Genomic DNA, 21,733 nt, shown 5'->3' with positions numbered 1-21,733 from the left:
ATATTCCATTGTATACAAAAATATATACATTTACATCTTTATCTACTCATCTGTCGATGGACATTTAGGTTGTTTCCATGTCTTGGCTGTTGTAAATAGTGCTGCTATGAACATAGGAGTGCACGCACCATTTCAAATTCTAGTTTTGTCTGGGTATATGCTCGGAGTGGGATTACTGGATCAAATGACAACTCTATTTTTGTTTTTTTGAGGAACCTCTGTACTGTTTTCCATAGCAACTGCACCAATTTACATTCCCACCAAGTGTAAGAGGGTTCCCTTTTCTCCACACCCTCTCCAGCATTTGTTATTTGTAAACTTCTAAATGATGGCCATTCTGACTGGTGTGAGGTGGTACCTTATTGTAGTTTTAATTTGGATTTCTCTAATAATTAGCAATGCTGAGCATCTTTTCATGTGTTAGTTGCTCATGTGTATGTCTTCTTTGAAGAAATGTCTATTTATGTCTTCTGCCCATTTTTTTTATTGAGGTTTTTTTTTTGTCATTTTTGAGTTGTATAAGTTGTTTGTAAATTTTGGAAATTGAGCACTTATTTGTTGCATCATCTGCAAACATTTTCTGCCAGTCTGTAGCTTGTCTTTTCATTTTGTTTATGATATCCTTTGCTGTGCAAAAATTTATATGTTTGATTAGGTCCCATTTGTTTATTTTTGTTTTCATTTCTATTGCCCTTGGTAGACTGACCTAAGAAAATATTGTTTTCAGAATGAGAATATTTTACCTATGTTCTATTCTAGGAGTTTTATGATGTCTTGTCTTATATTTAGATCTGTAAGCCCCTTTGAATTTATTTTTTTTGTGTGGTGTGAGGGTGTGTTCTAATTTCATCAATTTACATACAGCTGTCCGACTTTCCCAGTACTGCTTGGTGAAGAGACTGTCTTTTCCCCATTGTATATTCTTGCCTCCTTTGTTGAAGTTTAATTAACCATAGGTATGTGGGTGTGTTTCTTGGCTCTTTATTCTGCTCCATTGATCCATATGTTTGTTTTTTGTGTCAGTATCATGCTGTTTTGATTACTGTAGCTTTGTAGTATTATCTGAACTCTAGAAGGGTTATGCCTCCTGCTTTGTTCTAAAAAAGAGTAACTCTTAATATTACCTGTTAAGGTCTTGCTGTAAGTCTCCTAAAGTCTAACATGATTTCTAACAAAGACAGATATCACAGAACTCTGGTTCTCCAGGTGCTAGTAGGCCAAAGGGGGAATAAACAAAATCACCATGACCCTTGGGTGCCTGCTCTGGAGGAAGATGTATTTTTATGTTGTTTTCCTTACATTTATAGGAGCTAGTTGGGTGTGAAGATGTGGAAGGGGCCGCATCCATCAACATTCTGATTCCAAATCTGGTTTGGGGTGTGGTTCCAGCTCCCCAGGTCATTCATATGCACAACTGGGAGACAATTACTGCATAAGGGACAGAAACACTGAATTAGGAAGCTCCAAGTTAGTTCTGGTAATGGGGGAAAGAACTGAATTACTCTGCTTCAAGAAAAATAATTGATGACGGATTTTAATTTTACTTGGTTAGCTGTGATGCAATTTAATGCCCCTCTAATTACCTCCAGTCTTTCCGGAGAACTCTTGCATACAGCTGCTTTATGTTTGAGCTGAAGATAGCTTGATGACAGTGAGGAAAAGGGATTTGTTCAGCATTTGGGGAACATTGAAGGTTTTTTTAAACAAGTGAATGATGCGATCATGTTTATGTTTTACTGGTACCCTGAAGATAGTATAAAAAATAGATTGGAAAAGGTAAAGATGAAGATAGACCAGTTAGGATATTATAAGGCTGCACATTAGAGATGCAACATATAAACTGGAATTTAAGAAGGAGAGAGATCTTACGTTTCAACTGCCAGTTATATTCAGTTTATCTCTGTGTGTTTGTGTTTATGTGTGTATATTTGTGAGTGTGAGTATCTTAGTGGATGTTTGTATGTGTGTATGTGTACGCATGCCTGAAGGGCCACTGCTCCTCAGAAAAGTCCTTCGCCAGCAAAAATCTCAGTGTTGCTGCGGGTGGGAGTGCTCAGATGCTGTGAATAGGGTTACACTGAGGTTGGAGAGCTCTTCCTCAGGCTTCCCCCTCCTCTTCAGTAGTGTGGCAGTGCACCTTGACTTCTTTTTCTGTTTAGCACTGAAAAGTTATCTTCCCTGCAATTTAATACCTTTTTGTTTTGAAATAATTTCAGGCATAAAGAGAAGCTGCAATACACAAAACAGAAAATTGCACAGAGAACTGTGTCTGTGCTTCACCCAGATTCGCCAGTTGTTAGCATTTCACCATATTGGCTTTCTCTCTCTTTCTGTCTACCCATCTGTATAAAATGATGATTTTTTTTTGATCCACTAGATAGTGAACTGCAAATGATGCTCCTTTACCTCTAAGTAATACAGCATGGATTTCCTAAGAACAAGGATATTCTTTTATACAACCGCAGCACAGCAACCACATTCAGAAAATTTAACCCTGCAGTAATATACAATCCAATATACTGCATCTCATATTCGACTTTTCATAACTGTTCAATAATGTCTTTTATAGCTATTGTTTTCTCTGGTCTAGGATTTAACACAAGATCGCACCTTGGATTTAGTGGTCATGTCTCTTTAACCCTTTAATCTTGGACAGCCCCTCAGTCTTTGTCCTTTAAAGCACTGACATTTTTGAAGAGAACAGGCCAGTTATTTTGTAGAATGTCCTTGTTTCGATTTATTTGGTGTTTCTTCATAATTAGATTCCTATGCATTTTGGGCAGGAATTTAATAAGAGTGCCTCACATCAGGAGGCACTTGGTGTCAGATTGTCTTATCAGTGATACTAATGTTGATCACTTGGTTAAGGTGGCATCTCTCAGGGTTTTCCATTAAATTACTATTTTCTTTTTGTAATTAGTGATCAATTTCCGACACTTTCCTGACATTTTATAAGCATTTACCAAGTATTAGGTATTACACTTTATAATACTGCATTGCGTTTAATCCTCATAACAAACTGTGAAGCTTGTTTTTGTATTCCTTAATTTCCTGTCCTCTCTTATTTTATAGATAAGAAAACAGAGGCTTGTGTAAAATTGTACAACATGGTACAACAAAGTCCATATTTGTTCACTCATGTAGTGTCTCCAAGGAAGAGTCCAGCATCCCGAATTCTTGGTGCCTAGACAAAGCACATCAACCATTCCACCTGTGCCCTTAGCAGAAGCTAAATCACTGCAGATGGTGATTGCAGCCATGAAATTAAAAGACACTTACTCCTTGGAAGGAAAGTTATGACCAACCTAGATAGCATATTCAAAAGCAGAGACATTACTTTGCCAACAAAGGTCCGTCTAGTCAAGGCTATGGTTTTTCCAGTAGTCATGTATGGATGTGAGAGTTGGACTATAAAGAAAGCTGAGCGCTGAAGAACTGATGCTTTTGTACTGTGGTGTTGGAGAAGACTCTTGAGAGTCCCTTGGACTGCAAGGAGATCCAAGCAGTCCATTCTAAAGGAGATCAGTCCTGGGTGTTCTTTGGAAGGACTGATGCTAAAGCCAAAACTCCGGTACTTTGGCCACCTCATGCGAAGAGTTGACTCATTGGAAAATACTTTGATGCTGGGAGGGGTTGGGGGCAGGAGGAGAAGGGGACGACAGAGGATGAGATGGCTGGATGGTATCACTGACTTGATGGATGTGAATTTGAGTGAACTCTGGGAGTTGGTGATGGACAGGGAGGCCTGGTGTGCTGCAATTCATGGGGTCGCAAAGAGTCGGACACAACTGAGCGACTGAACTGAACTGAACTAACTGAAAGGACTGTGTCATGAGGGACAGCCTTGTTTCATAAAGTAAGATGGAGAAGGGTTGAAGGAACACAAAATCTTGCTCTAGTCACTCAGATAAGGATAGACTGCATTGGTTAACATACTCAGATTTGTCTATGTGTATTTATCATGTAAAGCATGCTGTGGTTTACAAACTGAAGCTGACTCTTTATGTTATGCCAGGTGTGTGTGTGCACGGGTGTGTGTGTGTGTGTGCACCTGCACATGTGCCAGTGCAAGTCCTGGTCCCTGTTCATGGTTAGAGGACTCAGCATGTCACTACTCAAGTGACAATGACAAGAGTGGGTCTTGCTTCTCAGGCCATGATACATTTTTTAAAAAAGAGTAGATCCATGACAGACCAGACTCAAAGAGTGAAGAAAGTTACCATGGGTAAAGAGGGACATTACATAATGATAAAGGGGTCAATTCTCCAAGAAGACATAACCATCCTTAAAGTATATGAACTGAACTAACAACAGAGAGTTAAAATATGTGATGCAGAACCTGATAGAATTGCAAAGAGAAATGGATGAATCCATTGTTAAAGCTGGAGACTTCAACAGTCATCTATCAGAAATGGACAGATCCAGGAGGCAGAAGTCAGCAAGGATATAGCTGACTGCAACAGTACCATCAATCAACAAAAAATACTTGACATCTGAGGACACGTCACCCAAAAACAACAGAATACACATTTCTCTCATGCTGGAACATTCAACAAAGTAGACCACGTTCTGGACCATAAAACACACCTTAACAAATTTAGAAGAGTAGAAATCATACAGTGTCTGCTTATGCCTGCTTTCAGACACAATGGCATTAGACTAAAAATCAATAGCAAGAAGATAGTTGGAAAATCCTTAAATACTTGAAGCTTAGACAGCAAATGCTCTTCTAAGTAATACATAAAGAAGAAATCTCAAGAGTAATTAACATTTTTTTGAATTAAATAAAAATACAACGTATCAAATTTGTGGGATGCTATGAAAGCAGTATTTAGAAGGAAATACATAGCATTGAATGCATACATTAGAAAATAAGAAAGATCTAAAACCAATCATCTAAGTTAATATCTTAGGAGACTAGAAAAAGAATAATAAATTAAACCCAAAGTAAGAAGAAGAAAAGAGATAATAAAGAATTAGAGCAGAAATCATTGAAATTGAAAAGAGGAAATCAACTGAAAGAGAAAATCAATAAAGTAAGAAATAACTGTTTCTTTGATAACATCAATAAAATCAATGAACATCTAATTAAGCTAATCATGAAGAAAGAGAGGTCAGAAATTATCAATATCAGAAATAAAGAGGGGCATCACTACATCCCATGAAACTTAAGAGGGTAATAAAGGAATATTAAATATTATGAGAAACTTAATGCCTACGCTCTTGATGGCCTAGACAAAATGGCAAAAACTCGCAGATTGTGTCTTTCAAAGACAATCTGCCAAAAGCACACAAGAAAAAATAATCTGAATAGGCCTGTATCTTTTATATAAGTTGAATAAATTATTAATAACCTTCCCAAACAGGAAGTATTTGGCCCAGATGGTTTCACTGGTGAATTCTACCAAGCACTGAAGGAAGAAATTATACCAATTTTCTACAATCTTTTTAAAAAGATAAAAGTAGAGAAATATTAATACTTCCCAAGTTATTCTGAGGCCAGCATTATTCTGGTACTGAAACCAGATGAAAGAAAACTGCTGACTAATACAAAGTATCCCTTGGTACCAATTATGTTCATTCCTAGGTTTTGAATATAGAGGATATTATCTAAATCTGTTTGATTGTTTTTTTTTTTTTCCCCTGAGTTTTGGATAGTGTGTAGCTGGAGTTCTAAAAGCTTAAATAGAATTCTTGAACAATGAGATACCTGTAGTGTGAAACAACTTTCAATTGTACTTCTGCCTAATGTGCTGAACTGGGACTAACTCATACTACAAGTAAGGAAAAGAGTTTAGAACAATCAGAAGTGATTGAACAAACTTTTAGAGCACCTTGAAACAATAGAAGCTTTAATTAATATGCAGACTGGATAGAAAGTATGGTTTAACTAAGCCCTTTTGGGCCTTTAAAAATTAATTTATGTGAGTAATCCATAAATACATGTTTGTTGTGGAAATTTAAAATATACAGAAATATATGGAGTAAAGAGTTATGATTTCCCTTCATTTTACCCTCCCAGAGGTTACCAGTGTTTATGTTTAATAATGTATATCCTTTCATGCTTTTTTCTGTGTACTTAGCTAAGTATAAATATGTAAAGGATTTGCTTTATATATAAATGAAATAATGTAGTGCCTATTTTTAAGGATAGGTTAAATTTGTAAATGATTATTTCAAAGATATTGAATAAATGAAGACAAAAGCTAAAAAAAAAAAAAAGAAAACTGCTAACCAGTATCTCTCATGAATGTAGTTGCAAAAGTCCTCAACAAATTGTTAATAAATTAAACAATGTATAAAAAAGAATTATATACCACAACCAAGTGGGGTTTATTTCAGGTATGAAGATCTGATTCAACATTCAAAAATCAATTCATATGATCCATCAAATCAACAGGCTAAAGAAAAAAAAATCCCATGATAATATTAATAGGTACAGAAAAGCACTTGAATAAAATGTGACATAAAAAGTGATCTATTTATGGTAAAAACTCTCAGTAAACAATGAATAGAGGATAATTTTTTCAACTTGATAGAGAATATCTACAAAACAATTCATACATAATCATTAAAAACTCAAAGCTTTCCCTCTAAACCAGGAACAAGGCAGCGTGTCCCCACTCACCACTCCTTTTTCAACATTGTACTGGAAGTCCTAGCTTAACGCAGTGAGACAAAGAAAATAAAATATATACTGATTGAGACAAAGGAAATGAACCTGTCTTTCTTCATAGATGATGTGATTGTCCATATAGAAAGAATTGAAAAAATTCTGAAATAATTGATCAAAAACACATGGAATTAACAAATGATTCTAGTACGGTTGTAGGAAATAAAAAGATTAACATACAAAAGTCCATTGCTTTCCTATATACTAGCAATTACAAGTGGAAATTGAAATTAAAAACTCAATACCGTTGGAAAAATGTCTATGCAGGTCTTCTGCCCATTTTTTTGATTGATTTGTTTGTTTTTGATATTGTGTCGGATGAGCTGCTTATATATTTTCAATATTAACCAATTATTGGTCGTATTTGCAAATAGTTTCTTCTATTCAGTAGGTTGTCTTTTAATTTTGTTGATGGTTTCCTTTACTATGCTAAAAGCTTTTAAGTTTAATTAGATTCCACTTGTTTGTTTTTGCTTTTATTTCTTTTGCCTTAGGAGACAGGCCCCAAAATATATTGCTACTATTTATGTCAAAGAGTATTCTCTTCTAGGAGTTTTATGGTTTCAGGTTTTACATTTGGGTCTTCAGTCCATTAGTCTTTATATTTGTATATGGTGTGAAGACATGTTAAAACCTCGTTCTTTCACATGTAGCTGTCCAATCTTCCCGGCACCCTTATTAAAGAGACTGTCTAATCTGCACTGTGTATTCCTGTCTCTTTCGTCATAGATTGACTGATAGGTGTGTGGGTTTATTTATGGGCTCTCTATTCTGTTCTGTTGATCTATGTGTCAGCATCTGTGCCTGTACCATGCTGCTGTTTTGATTATTGTAGCTTTGTTGCCTGGAGAATCCCAGGGACCGGGGAACCTGGTCTATGGGGTCGCACAGAGTCGGACACGACTGAAGCGACTTAGCAGCAGCAGCAGCAGCTTTGTTGTATAGTGTGAAGTCTGGGTGGGTGATACCTCTGGTCTTGTTCTTTCCTCTCAAGATTTCTTTGGCAATTTAGGGTCTTTTGTAGTTTTGTATGATTTTAGGATTATTTGCTCTAGTTCTGTGAAAAATGTCGTGGGTATTTTGGAAGGGATTGCATTAAAACCTATAGACTGCTTTGGGTAATATGACCATATTAACAATATTAAGTCTTCCAATCCAAGAGCACTGGGTTTCTTTCTATATCTTTGTATCTTCAGTTTCCTTCATCTTATATCTTTCAGGTATAGGTCTGTCTCCTTCTTGGTTAGATTAACTCCTGGGCATTTTATTCTTTTTGATGTGATCTTAAACAGGATTTCTTTTATACCTTCTCTTTCTCATAGTTCATTGAAAGTGAAAGTGTTAGTTGCTCAGTCATGTCCGACTCTTTGAGACCCCATGGACTTTAGTCCTCCAGGCTCCTCTGTCCCTGGAATTCTCCAGACAAGAATAATGGAGTGGACGGCCATTTCTTTCTCCAGGGGATCTTCCCGACCCAGGGATCAAACCCAGGTCTCCTGCACTGCAGGCAGATTCTTTACCATCTGAACCACCAAGGAAGCCCCTGATAGTTCATTATTAGTGTATAAATAAGTAACAGTTTTCTATATATTAATATTGCACACCACAACTTTGCTGAATTTATTTATTAATTCTAATAGTTTTTGGTGGGCTTTAAGGATTTTCTATATATTAAGTATCATTTCCTTTGCAAATAGTGATAGTTTTACCTCATCCTTTCCAATTTGGATGCCTTTTATTTCTTTTCCTTGTTTGATTTCTATGGCTAAGATTTCCAATGTTATGTTGAAAAGAAATGGTGAGAATGGATATCCTTGTCTTGTTCTTGAATTTAGAGGAAAGGCTTTCAGCTTTTCATTTGATGTTAGCTGTGAGTTTGGCATAAAAGAATGATATCCCTTATATGTAGAATCTAAAAAATAATACAAATGTATATAGCAAAACAGAGACTCAGATACAGAAAGCAAGCAAGGGGTTACCAGTGGGGAGAGGGAAAGAAGGGCAAGTTAGGGGTACAGGACTAAGAGACACAAACTACTATGTATAAAATAGATAACAATATTTTGTATCCTTTGCAATGAGGATATATTGTATAACATGGGGAATTATAAGCCATTATTTGTAATAACTTTTAATGGAGTATAATCTGTAAAAATACTGACTCACTCTGCTGTATACCTAAAACTAATGTAATATTGTAATTCAACTATATTCCAATAAAAGATAACAAAGGTAAGAAATAAAAACACAAACCTAGTCAAAACAAAAAACCCACAAAGGAATTCTCCAGGCCACAATACTGGAGTGGGTAGCCTTTCCCTTCTCCAGGGGATCTTCCCAACCCAGGGATTGAACCCAGCTCTCCTGCATTGCAGGAGGATCCTTTACCAGCTAAGCCGCAAGGGAAACCCAAGAATACCGGAGTAGGTAGCCTATCCCTTCTCCGGCAGATCTTCCCGACCCAGGAATCAACCTGGGATCTCCTGCATTGCAGGCAGATTCTTTACCAACTGAGCTATGAGGGAAGACCAAAAATGAAATACTTATGTACAAATCTAGCAAACAGTCTGTAAGATCTATATGAGGAAAACTATAAAACTCTGATGAAAGATATCAAAGAAGAATGAAGTAAATGGAGGAATATTTCATGTTCATGGATAAGAGGACTCAATATTGTCAAGATAACTGTTCTTTCTACTCGAACTAGGGAGCAGGGGCAGGGGCAAGGGGTATATGGAAATCTCTGTACCTTTCACTCAGTTTTGCTGTGAACCTAACATTGCTTAAAAAATCCAGTCTGTTAAAAGAATGTATTTTGATAGAGTTAAATGTTTTTATTTTCCTCAGCGACCACAATTAATTATCTTCAGATGTCTCACCAATTAGTTAATGAAGATGTATATACTTCAGTTTGATTACAATCAGTGATTATTTCTATTTATTTAATTATTTATTTATTTTTTTTTGCCTCTCCATGGTGCATGCAGGATCTTAGTTCCCTGACCAGGAATTGAATACATGATCCCTGTAGTGGAAGCGCAGAATCTTAACCACTGGACCACCAAGGAAGTTCCAAGTCAGTGACTATTTCTAAAGGAAGGTGAGACATGAGAAGGAAAAGAAATAGAGGAAGCTGAGGAGGAAAAATCGCAAAGAGACACAGAGCTCATGGGTCTGGAATATGCGTGTGTGTGTGTGTGTGTGTGTGTGTGTGTGTGTGTGTGTGTGTGTGAATTAGGAAAAAGGCACACACAAAAAACAAATATCTTCTCAGTGGCCTTTTCTGATAACAACACTTTGCATTTGCAGCAGACATTACTTTGTCAACAAAGGTCCATCTAGTCAAGGCTATGGTTTTTCCAATGGTCATGTATGGGTGTGAGAGTTGGACTATAAAAAAAGCTGAGCACTGAAGAACTGATGCTTTTGAACTGTGGTGTTGGAGAAGACTCTTGAGAATCCCTTGGACTGCAAGGAGATGCAACCAGTCCATCCTAAAGGAGATCAGTCCTGGGTGTTCATTGGAAGGACTGATGTTGAAGCTGAAACTCCAATACTTTGGCCACCTGATGTGCAGAGCTGACTCATTTGAAAAGACCCTGATGCTGGGAAAGATTGAGGGCAGGAGGAGAAGGGAACGACAGAAGATGAGATGGTTGGATGGCATCACCGACTCAATGGACCTGGGTTTGGGTGGACTCCGGGAGTTGATGATAGACAGGGGGCCTGGCGTGCTGCGATTCATGGTGTCGCAAAGAGTCGGACACGACTGAGCGAATGAACTGAACTGAACTGCAAGCATAAAAGCCAATGAATCACTTTGGTTCTTACCCCAAGGACAGTCTGGGGTGACTGCGGATGTGTTGCTCTTGGGAGGAAAAGGTCCTTCCTGACCCTATAGACTTCCTGCCAATGTGCAAGCCTGCCCCTGGGCCTGCTCCTTGCGACAGTTTTCATGATGATGATGCCTGACTCTACCTGCAGCCAGCTTCTGGAGGGAGCTGGGTTCAGGCCAGCTACAGGTAGTGATTGCTGGGTCAGGGCTGGGAGAGAGCCAAGACTCTCAGCCATCCATGTGATGGCCATATGGAAGCGACGGGTGAGGATGCTGAGGAAAGCTGTCTGCTTTTCAAAGACACATGGTTTAGTCGTAAGAGAGGGATGGAAGGAGAGGGAAATGTGGGCTGGGCCTTTAGGTCCCTGCAGGCGTGCGCCAGGGGCTTCACCTCCCCGGAAATGGAGGGATACGGCCATATGATGGGCCAGCTGAGCTGATGGAGCCCCTGGAGGGGATAGCCATGTGGGCTTTGGCAGACAAGAGGCTGTGACATGGTGGGAGAAAGCTGTTGTCTTCGCTGATCTGCTGGGCACTGTGGACCAGGTGGAGCCCAATGAGTCAGCCTTGGAGGACAGATGTGTGTACTTTAGACCCGACAAGGTGGTAGAAGGTAGCTATGCTGAAGAACTGCTAGGAAACTCCCATCAAGTTGTGGAAGAGTATTTTGTGTGTCCCTGCCCTTAGGTAATGTCTCTTGGCCAAAGCTGGATGAAAAAGAGCCCTTCTCACATGGTTGAGTAATTATTCTATTCTGGGAAGGGGTGCCCTGTGAGCATGTGGAAGAGCATCAGCTGTTGTGTTATCCTGAACACTAGTGTTCCCACTTCCTTTAGTTACTTGAAAAAAGTGATGGTTAGGTGTCTTTTGGTAACTTACTCTTCTGAAGACGGAATTGCGAAGATCCATCTATGGGGTCACACAGAGTCGGACATGACTGAAGCGACTTAGCAGCAGCAGCAGCCAAAACAAAGCAGAGTTCCTGATACCAGTGGGAGTAGAAAGTATGGCCAGTTTCTAAGGAAACGGATCAAGTATTTATTCACAGGCCATTAACTATGGAAGGCTTTATCCCCTCCCCAAAGACTGTCTACCAATATGCACTTAAGTGAATTTCTCTATTTATGTAATTACTAGACTTTGCTTTTATGTCACTGTGTGACAACCTGAATTGTCCTTTTCAGTCACTGTTTCCATCGACTTGAGCGGTCTTTTATCTTTCCTGAACACACTTAAATTTGTTCTTGGGGACCCACTGTGTTCCAAGCAGAGGGCTGACTTTCTGCTAAGGTTAAAGGCAGCTTTGGGAGGTGATGGGTATGCTTCTGACTTTCAGGGTTGTGATTTCACGTGTGTATACTTAACCCCAGACACACTGAGTTGTATGCATTAAATAAGTACAGCTTTTTACAGGTTGAAAAAGGTATGTAAGGAAATGGGAAGACGTTCTCTAGACACCAAATAGGATATTATAATTAGGCTGGAAACCAGTTAACCTCATGGAAGAAAGAGGAGCTCACACAATAGGTGCTTCAGGGAAATTTTTGTGTTGTTTAGTCTGAAGCTTCTCTGGATGCTTGAGAAGGCTGAGCGATAGGATTGCCTCAGGAGGTGGCTGACACGGCCCCTTCAGCAGATTGCTTAATAATGGAAGCTGAGGAATTGGACTAGACGCCCTTTTAGTGTGAGTCACTCAGAAAAGATGAAAGAGGAAGGAAAGAAAGCTTGAGTCAGAGAAAAGCAGGGAAGGGAAGAAGAGGAAAAGGAAAAATGAGAGCCTTGTGCCCAGATAGAAGATGTTTTGATTTCACATTTGGTCTCCTTAAAGTTCTTCACCAGGATGTTTTAAATCAAAGGACAGAATCAGGCAGTTGCCTACTTAAGAGTATTATGCTTTGATAGAGATATATCTCTGTGAATAAAAATGTGGATAAAGAAATAGGTAACAGAAATACCTGAGAATGTTGTTGGTAAGGTTAGGTTGGTGCCTTACTAACATATTCATTTATCAAAGTACCCATCACCTGGGAGAAATTTTCAGAGATGGTGCAAAGTCCAGTAGCCAGGTGGTGTCTTCCTGACACTAACCAGGTTGTCTGTATACACTTCCCGCCTCCACTTCTCTTAATCTGTTCAGGCTGCTCTAACAGAATACCACAGACTAAGTGGCTTATAAACAACAAAAATTTGGGGGGATAACATATATACACTATTATATATAAAATGGGCTTCCCAGGTGGAGCTGGGCGATGATCTTGAGGTAACCCTGTTGGTTTTGTCTTCCATCCTTAACTCTGCTCCTGAGGCCCAGCTCAGCTTTTTGTGTTACAGCTGGGTCTCTGCATTTTTGCATGTTGGAGTCCTTTGAGGAAATTTTGAAAAAAGATCTGTTGGAATTGACTCCATGTCCTTTCAACCAGAATTCTGGGGATGGGAACCCAATATTGGTTTTTATTAAAAACTCCTCAGGAGGGTTCTGATGAACCAAGGTGAAGAACCTCTGATGCAAGCTGTCTTGAAGACAACCAAGTAAGATCTGAGGAGCCATAAGGCTGCTTTTCCTGGTCCCGGCTCCATTCCCTCTGCCATAGTGACTGGCCCCAGCTAGCATCCCCACCCCTGTTCTCTGCACCCTGATCATCTGTAGATGCCAGCAGTCTGATAGAGAGCCAGGCAATACCAAATGGCAGATCCTGGTGGCAGGAAACCCACGAGAGGAGTCAAACCAATAAGGGGCTTCATGTGGCCAAGAACTGGCTGTATTGGCTAGACAGAGGAGGGAGGATCCTCCCAGGGAGGAATCAGAGCTGTTGGGGGAAGCAGAGCTACAGGGTGAGGTTGGCAACCTGGAGGATGTGGAAGAGCAGTATTAAGTGGGTGAATGGGAATTTGGCAGTGAGGAGGGATGGAGAGGTGGTGTGGGGCTTGGGCCCGGCAGCAGTGTCCTGAGGTTTAAGATGTAGTGGCCAAAACTGCCACACCTGAGCCAGCCTTGTAGGACTCAAGGTCAGTCCATCAGTTCAGAGCTGGAACCCAGCTCCAGGGCAGAGGAGTGGCAGCACTGGGATCTTGGAAGGAAAATGCAAACACAGGAACACGTAGACTTGGAAAGCCGTCCACCTGGACCATCCTCCCACCAGTCTGGGCTATGAATGGAGGTGACTCTGCTTGCCCAACTCGCCTGCTCCCAGCCGTGTAATTTGTGAAGTCTAGTGGAGAATGAAAATGTGGGATTCTTTATTCAAAAAGCAGGAAAAAGTGATGTTAATGGTGCTAAAATAGAAAGCATTTTCCTTTTTCCCTAGTCTCTCTCACAACTGGTCATGGTGGTTTTTATGTGCTATATAATGTCTTTCTAAACAAAAACAAATTGAAATTTTGATTATCAGTATAAATTTGACAAGTTCAAGTTTATGTTGTGCAATGCCAGTTTTAAATGCAAATATGAGAGCATTCAGCTCATATGTAGAATCACCAGAATTCCACAATTTGTATTTCTTGCAGAATACGTGCGTTGTATTTTGTCCTGACTAGAACAGTGGAAACACCACACAAAAGCAACTCAGGTGTCTTTATCTCACTTCTTGATACGTGCACATTCTACCAGCTCCCTCTACCTCTGCCTTGCTGAGAAGTGAGGAAGGTCTGGAAGGAAGGGAACTAAGGCTGCTTCTCTTTTTCCTTTCTTTTACATCATTTTCATTGGAAGTGGGTGGAACCAGTTGACAGGGGTGAAAGTAACACCAGGAAGAGAGGATGCCATAGGGTTCCTTGGGTGTCTGTCTTTCTTCAAACACCATTGCCTTCTTTCTATGTTTGAAGCAAGTACTGATTTGAACGCAAGGTGTGGCCTGTTCAGGCTTTGTGTTCCCATGCATACTCAATGTAGATGTCACCTGTACCTACAGTCACTTTGAGTCTTGTTGGTGCATTGTGGGTTCACTGAAATCCTAAGTTCATGGGACATCGGGGATGCTGTGTGTTAACCACTTTCCATGGTAGTGGGAACCACAGGGAACGTGTGTTGAGCACATTTCCCCTGCTCATGTCCATGTTGCGTTCATTGTCCTGCTGGGTTTCATGGGCAGAAGACAAGTTCGAAGATAAAATTAAGAATTTCTAGATAGAGGGAATTCCTGGTGGTCTGGTGGTTAGGACTTTGTGGTCTCACTGCTGTGGGCCTGGGTTCAGTCCCTGATAGTGAAACTAAAATCCCACAAGGCTCACAATGCAGCCAAAAGGGGGGAAAATATATATATATATATATATATATATATAAATTTTTTGACATAGGAGCAGCAGAGCATTAAACCAAGCACAGGACGCTTCTCAGGGGCCTGTGGGACCGCTCATGGGTTTATGTATCCTGAAGCCTCCCTGCAGGGAAGAACATGTCCTGCTGATGGAATTGCTCATGAGAGTCGGGAATTGGGATTGTGGTTTGTAACCAAAAATGATTTCCTTCCGGATTTATTTTAGTTTAGGCTTTTAAAATGGAGGAGCTCATTTTTATTTAGAAATGTTATCACTTCTGTAATTAACCTCACATTACAAGCCAAATCAGCTCCTGCCTAGATTAATTGAAGCGGGGGAATACAGAGCTGGGTGAGGAGCAGGATTAGCAGCTGGGGAAGTCAGAAATCCCTGAAAAGCTGTCAATCAGGCTTGTTGGATGGAGCGGAGGGAAAAGCTACATGCCTAGTTATCAGAACTGAGATGCCATTATGAGAATGGGCCAGCCCTGGAGAAGGAAAGGGGCCAAAACCAGACCCTGGTGGGTTACAGCAAAGGCAATTGGTTGATGTCCTGGCTGATGGCCTTGGGAGCCACTGGAAGGTCATGGTAGGCATCTAGTTGGGTTGTCTCATAGGCTGACCTCGTTAATGGCAGTCGGTTTAAAGATTAGGACACTAGTTTCTGGGGGAACAAGTATACAAGGTAAAGCAAAGCTGTCTTCAGCTACCAGAGGAACTAGAGGAGGTGAAGGCAAACTCTGAGGCACGAACACTGCTAGATAAGGCGGGTTTTGTCCTAAGAAAGAAGGCAAGGAGTCCCAGCATGAGGTATGGGATCCATGGTCGAGGGCAGGAACACTCCCAGACTCATGTGAGTGGTGAGCTCCAGTGTCCCTTCTCTTTCTTTGACCCAGGATATGCTCCAGGGCCTGAGGGAGGTCAGGAGAGTGGCGCCATCTGGGGGTTTGGAAAGACAGAGGCATGGGAAACCAGGGGATCTGGTTATCTTATGTGCACCATTTCTGCTGGAATGCATTGGTTGGATCCCTGATTTATATTTTATGTATTGGAAAAAACAACATAATGGCCCTCCTTTTTCCAAAGAGATTGTGCTTGTAAATGATCCCGAAACATAAGTCCGTGTTAGCTTGTTAAGCAATGCTAGGGGCTAAGAATTCACCAAATTCTGTGCTGGTCCTCTTTCCTCAGGAGTCCTAGCGCCTCAAGCATTCTACGCATGAAACGCAAACACAGAGGCAAAAATTCCCTAGGCAAATTGTTTAAAACTGACAAACAGTGAATCAGTCAATCATTCTACGGATTGGAATCAACAAATGTTAAAACACTCTAGTAATTTCCAACTGTAGCCTGGGGCCAGTGCTTGGTGCGCTCAATCAAACAGCTTACCTCTTCCCTGGTTGACACAGGCAATATGACCTGTCTCACCTTCAGCAGCTCAGACAGAGACCAAGGTATAGTGAGTCCTCAGCACGTGAACCTGGGGTCTCTTCAGGATTCTTGGTCATGCTGGAATGCTCCAAGCTGCAGATACCTGCACTTCTCTGAACCAGCAATCCAAAAGTATCTTGCCATGGGGCACCAGGCTGATGTGTGTGGGTTTATGGGGCTTTGTGATGAGGGAGCCTGTATTTCCAAAAATGGTTTCTTCCTTTCCTGACTTTCATTAGTAACTACGGTGCCTCTTAATCATTAACATCCCTTGGCTTCCAAATCACGATTCTTGCATCTGTTTCTTGCCTCTTTCCTTTCATAATCCACAAGGTTTTGCACATCTTTGGGACACCCTTTCCCCAGTGTGGGAAAAGGCGAGGGCAAGTGTTTTCCGTTCTTTGGCATTTCCCTGAAGTGGTTGGTAGATCTGATCTAGTGACTTGGTTCTGCACGCATAATTAATTGGGAGTGTGTTCACAGCTCCTACTAAGCAGTCTGATTTACATTGTGAAACTGACAGATGTGGGCTGCTCCGTCAGCCAATCAGAATTCCTGAGGACAGACAGTAAAAGGTCACGAATGAAGACTGTGTCTTGACAAGCCTCGAAGGGAAGTGAAAATAACCAGGTTCTGATTTGCACCTATGGTCACTGCAGGCTTTGAAAGTTGTCATTTTTAGATATTTCTTGTGTGTTCCTTTAGAGTCACAGTACGTCAGGCTCAGCTAAATGAAGAACTAAATTAAAACTGTCATTCCAGCTCATAAATAACAGATGTCTAATGCATTTAATTATTTATAGTCTTGAATCTTTCAAAAATGAAAATGACTATACACATTTTTAATGCAGTTCTTGGTAATTTGCCGCCTGACTGATAAGATTTGCCGATAATCCTGGCTTGCAAACATGAAAAATAAAACTGAGACTGACTCGTTTATTTCATGAGACTGCTGCTTTGGTCCCTTGTGGCTTTAACAGAATTTAGAGTGAAATCTAATCACAACAAAATGATGTTCATATACTCATATTAATAATTGAGTTTTCTGAGATTATGCGGTAGGTACCTGGATGCCAGAGAATTTTGCACTGCCTAAAAAAATTAATACTCTTTCTTAAACTGTCTCCTGCTCAGGGGGTTGTGACTGGACCCATCAGGGTTTAACACATGGCCCCTGAGCATGCCTCCCAGCTCATGTTTGCAAGTTTGGTGAGGCCTGACTCTTGGTTTGCAAACTAGTCTCCCTTTAGGGAGGATGACAAGACCCTGAGGAATGAGGCAGATCACTCCAGATTGGTAGGTTGCATGTTTAGTAAGCATGGGAGCTCATATATGGGGCTTGTCTTGAGATGCTGAAAGATGAGTAGAACTCTGCACACACCCACCAAATCTTAAAAGTTATGTTGAGTCCTTTACTGGTTCAGTCACATGTACTGTCCAGATGGTCTCAATAGCACGTTTTTCTCTCAAGGCTGAGTCCTTGACGACAGCTCTCACTCTGGGTATGGAGGGTACTGTGCTTAGTTGCTCAGTCGTGTCTGACTCTTTATGACCCTGTGGACTGCAGCCTTCTAGGCTCCTTTGTCCTTGGGGTTCTCTAGGCAAGAATACTGGAGTGGGTTGCCATGCCCTCCTCCAGGAGCTCTTCCCAGCCCAGGGATAAAACCCAGGTCTCCCGCATTTACTGTCTGAGCCAACAGGGAAGGGGATTCTGCTTGGCCAAATTCTGAAAATTATCAGGATAGTGAATTCCTTTCTATGTCTGTTCCATTTTCTTCCTTCTGGAATAGGAATATCTATAACTATTATCATACAATAATATGGTTTTAGTGGGACATTTATTATGAAGAGAGGGGAAGGGTAGAGAAGACTCCAGTTGCCTGGGTCCAGCTCCTGGGTTAACCAGTGGCCACGTCCTCTGGATGGCCTCCTCCAACACTTCCATGTGGTTAAAAGAGGTTGTTGTGACTTCAGTGACATGAGGAAGCACCCCTTTTCCCTAGAATATTTATCTCTTGTGTGGGTGAAAAATCTTTCAGGTCTCTATTTAACGCTCCAAAATGACTTAAACTCACATTGAGGTATAGCTTAGCTTATTTCAGATCCTGAGAGTAATTTTTATTAAAAGGAGAGAGGAGATGTATTGTCTCAATTATTTGAGTAATTACTTTCTTGGTGAGCAAAGATAAACATTTGCTTTTGGCCTAGTGGTATAATGAAAAATGAATTAATTTGGGAGTCATAAAGACCTAAATTTGAATCTTGGACACTAAGCTAGTGTCCTTGAGTAAGTTACTTGAAATCTGTACAGCTCAGTTTCTAGATTTCTAAAATCGATATAATAATACCTGTCTCCCAGGGATGTTGTAAAGAGTAAAAGAGGCAACATGTGTAAAATGCCTGTACTTAGCAGGTATTCTATAACTACTCGGGATATTTGTCTCTGACTGGGAGAAAGGCAGCATATTGCTCATTAGTGAAAATAACTATATTGTTGTTGTTCAGTTGCTAAGTCATGTCCGATCCTTTGGGACCCCATGGACTGCAGCACGCCAGGTCTCCCTGTCCCTTACCGTCTCCTAGAGTTCGCCGAAGTTCATGTCCATGGAGTTGGTGGTGCCATCCAACCATCTCATCCTCTGCCACCCTCTTCTCCTTTTGCCTTCAATCTTTCCCAGCATCAGGGTCTTTTCTAATGAGTCGGCTGTTCGCATCAGGTGGTCAGTATTAGAGCTTCAGCATCAGTCCTTCTAGTGAGTATTCAGGGTTAATTTCCCTTAGGATTGACTGGTCTGCTGTCCAAAGGACTCTCAATTATATTAGTTGTTCCTTAAGGTTCTTGTCATGAAGAGTACCTGCATCCACTATTCTCCAATTCTTGTTATTTTACTTCTGCAGAAATCCTCACTGACTTCTTAGTTCTGCTCGGCACTTCCCTTTGGGATTTCTCTGAATGATTTTACTAGTCATTACTGCTCACATATATGTTTTGGAATGAGGGTATCAGTACCCTCTGCAGAAAAATACCTTTTCCCCAAGGTGTCCACAGTCATGTGTAGCCCTAATGTGTCCTGGTACAATCTCAGAATCCATACACCAGAGATCCTGGGTGGCCAAAGCACGTGTCTCACTCCCAAATGCTGGCAGGATCATGTGGACCTCCCAGACAGCATGGGGACTGCGGTGAAATGGATGGGGCATGTCTGTCTAAATGGTCCGGTGGCTTATTCCCAGCCTTAGATGATCACTGCCATGCATGATCGTGGGCCCAATGCTCCCAGGTCTTTAGATGTTTTTAGGAGAATACAGATACTGAGATATTATGTGAAAAGTTCCAAGTTTTAATGGTGGCAAGCTCTTCATATTAAACCAAAGAAAATAAATCAGTGAGGAATGATGCTGTGCTGTGTTAATGAACCAGGCCTGTGGCTTTGGTTCTGATCTATGGGCTTAGGTGTTTTATTGGCCAGATTTTTGGGTGCTGTTTCTCTCTCGGGGGCCTTAGACCTCCTGGGAGCAGCTGCAATGTCTCCTTTAGTAGCTATAAAGATTTCTTTCTTTCTCTCGTGGGGTTCATGACATTTTGATTTAGCCATTTGGTTGCTGTAATGATATTCATATCTAATTTGTGATCATAACTATTGAACTTTAAAAAAATCAAGTTATGTCTTTAAGCCTCACTCTGTCTGTGACTTTCAAGCCCTTATCATCCCTGTGTCCCTGAATCTCACTTTATCTCAAGACCACCCCCACTGCCCCAGAGGTTAGAGGAGTTTAGAGATAATGTCTGTAGTGCACAAATCTTAAAGAATAAAAATGTTTGTATTTTATTTTATTATTATTATTTGTTTTGGATATAGAATCTAGGTTTATTAGTTGTAAGTTTTTTTTTAAATTAGATTTTTATTTTTACTTTATTTTACTTAGCAATACTGTGTTGGTTTTGCCATACATTGACACGAATCCACCATGGGTGTACATGCGTTCCCAAATATGAACCCCCCTCCCACCTCCCTCCCCATAACATGTCTCTGGGTCATCCCCATGCACCAGCCCCAAGCATCCTGTATCCTGCATCGGACATAGACTGGCGATTCGTTTCTTACATGATAGTATACATGTTTCAATGCCATTCTCCCAAATCATCCCACCCTCTCCCTCTCCCTGAGTCCAAAAGTCCGCTCTACACATCTGTGTCTCTTTTGCTGTCTCGCATACAGGGTTATCATTACCATCTTTCTAAATTCCATATATATGTGCTAGTATACTGTATTGGTGTTTTTCTTTCTGGCTTACTTCACTCTGTATAATCGGCTCCAGTCTCCTCCATCTCATTAGAACTGATTCAAATGTATTCTTTTTAATGGCTGAGTAAAACAAGAAGTAAATGTTTGTATTTTAATGTTTTAAATTTTAGGCTTTGTGAAATGACCCCATGTTAAAATAAAATATCCTGCTTCAGATCTTGAAGAAATGAGTGTTCTTAGTCCTACTTCCTCCTGGCAGAGGTTGCTCTCCAAAGACAGGGATATTATAGGCTCATAATCCCTTTCACCCGTACTTGGTGCACATAGATATCCGAATTGTTTGTATTTTGGAAATGTAACATATACATTATGGAACACTTCCCATATAGTCTGCTGCTGCTGCTGCTGTCGCTTCACTTGTGTCCGACTCTGTGTGATCCCATAGACTGCAGCCCACCAGGCTCCCCTGTCTTTGGGATTCTCCAGGCAAGAACACTGGAGTGGGTTGCCATTTCCTTCTCCAAAGCATGAAAGTGAAAAGTGAAAGCGAAGTTGCTCAGTCGTGTCCCACTCTCAGCTACCCCATGGACTGCAGCCCACCAGGCTCCTCCGTCCATGGGATTTTCCAGGCAAGAGTACTGGAGTGGGCTGCCATTGCCTTCTCCGCATATAGTCTGGGACACGACCTAATGATCAAATATACCAATATGTGTATGGTAAAATATGAATATTTGTACTGAGTAGGATAAATGAAGACTAAAGCTAGCTACATATCAGTTCATCCAGGTCAGGTTTTTTTTTTTTTTTTTTTTTTTTTTGGTGGAGAGGGGTCAGGTTTTGATGCCAAGTGAATTACAGAAAAGATTCTGGTTTTGGGTGTTAGAATTATGGATGAGGGTCTAGAAACCTGTACACAAATCATAGTCCTTTTGCTGTCCAATGGCAGTCTCCTTATCTTGGCTTCCATGGAAGATCTCATTTCAATCTTCTTTATACTAGCCCATGCTTCCTTATCTTATTGAATCATAAGAGTTACATGGTGAGTTCATGTGCTTAATCATGTCGGATTCTTTGTGACCCCACGGACTGTAGCCTGCCTGGCTGCTCTGTCCGTGGAATTTCTCCAGGCCATAATACTGGAGTGGGTTGCCATTTCCTTCTCCAGAGGATCTTCCCAACCCAGGGATCAAATCTGTGTTTGCTCTGTCTCCTGCATTGCAGGCAGATTCTTTACCTGCTGAGCCACTGGGGAAACCCAAGAGTTAATAAGTCCACTTACACTTTCTGTACGTTC

Source organism: Ovis aries, chromosome 7 (assembly GCF_016772045.2).
Source record: "Ovis aries strain OAR_USU_Benz2616 breed Rambouillet chromosome 7, ARS-UI_Ramb_v3.0, whole genome shotgun sequence".
Lineage (NCBI taxonomy): Eukaryota > Metazoa > Chordata > Mammalia > Artiodactyla > Bovidae > Ovis > Ovis aries.
Note: the sequence above shows the minus strand (reverse complement) of the source record.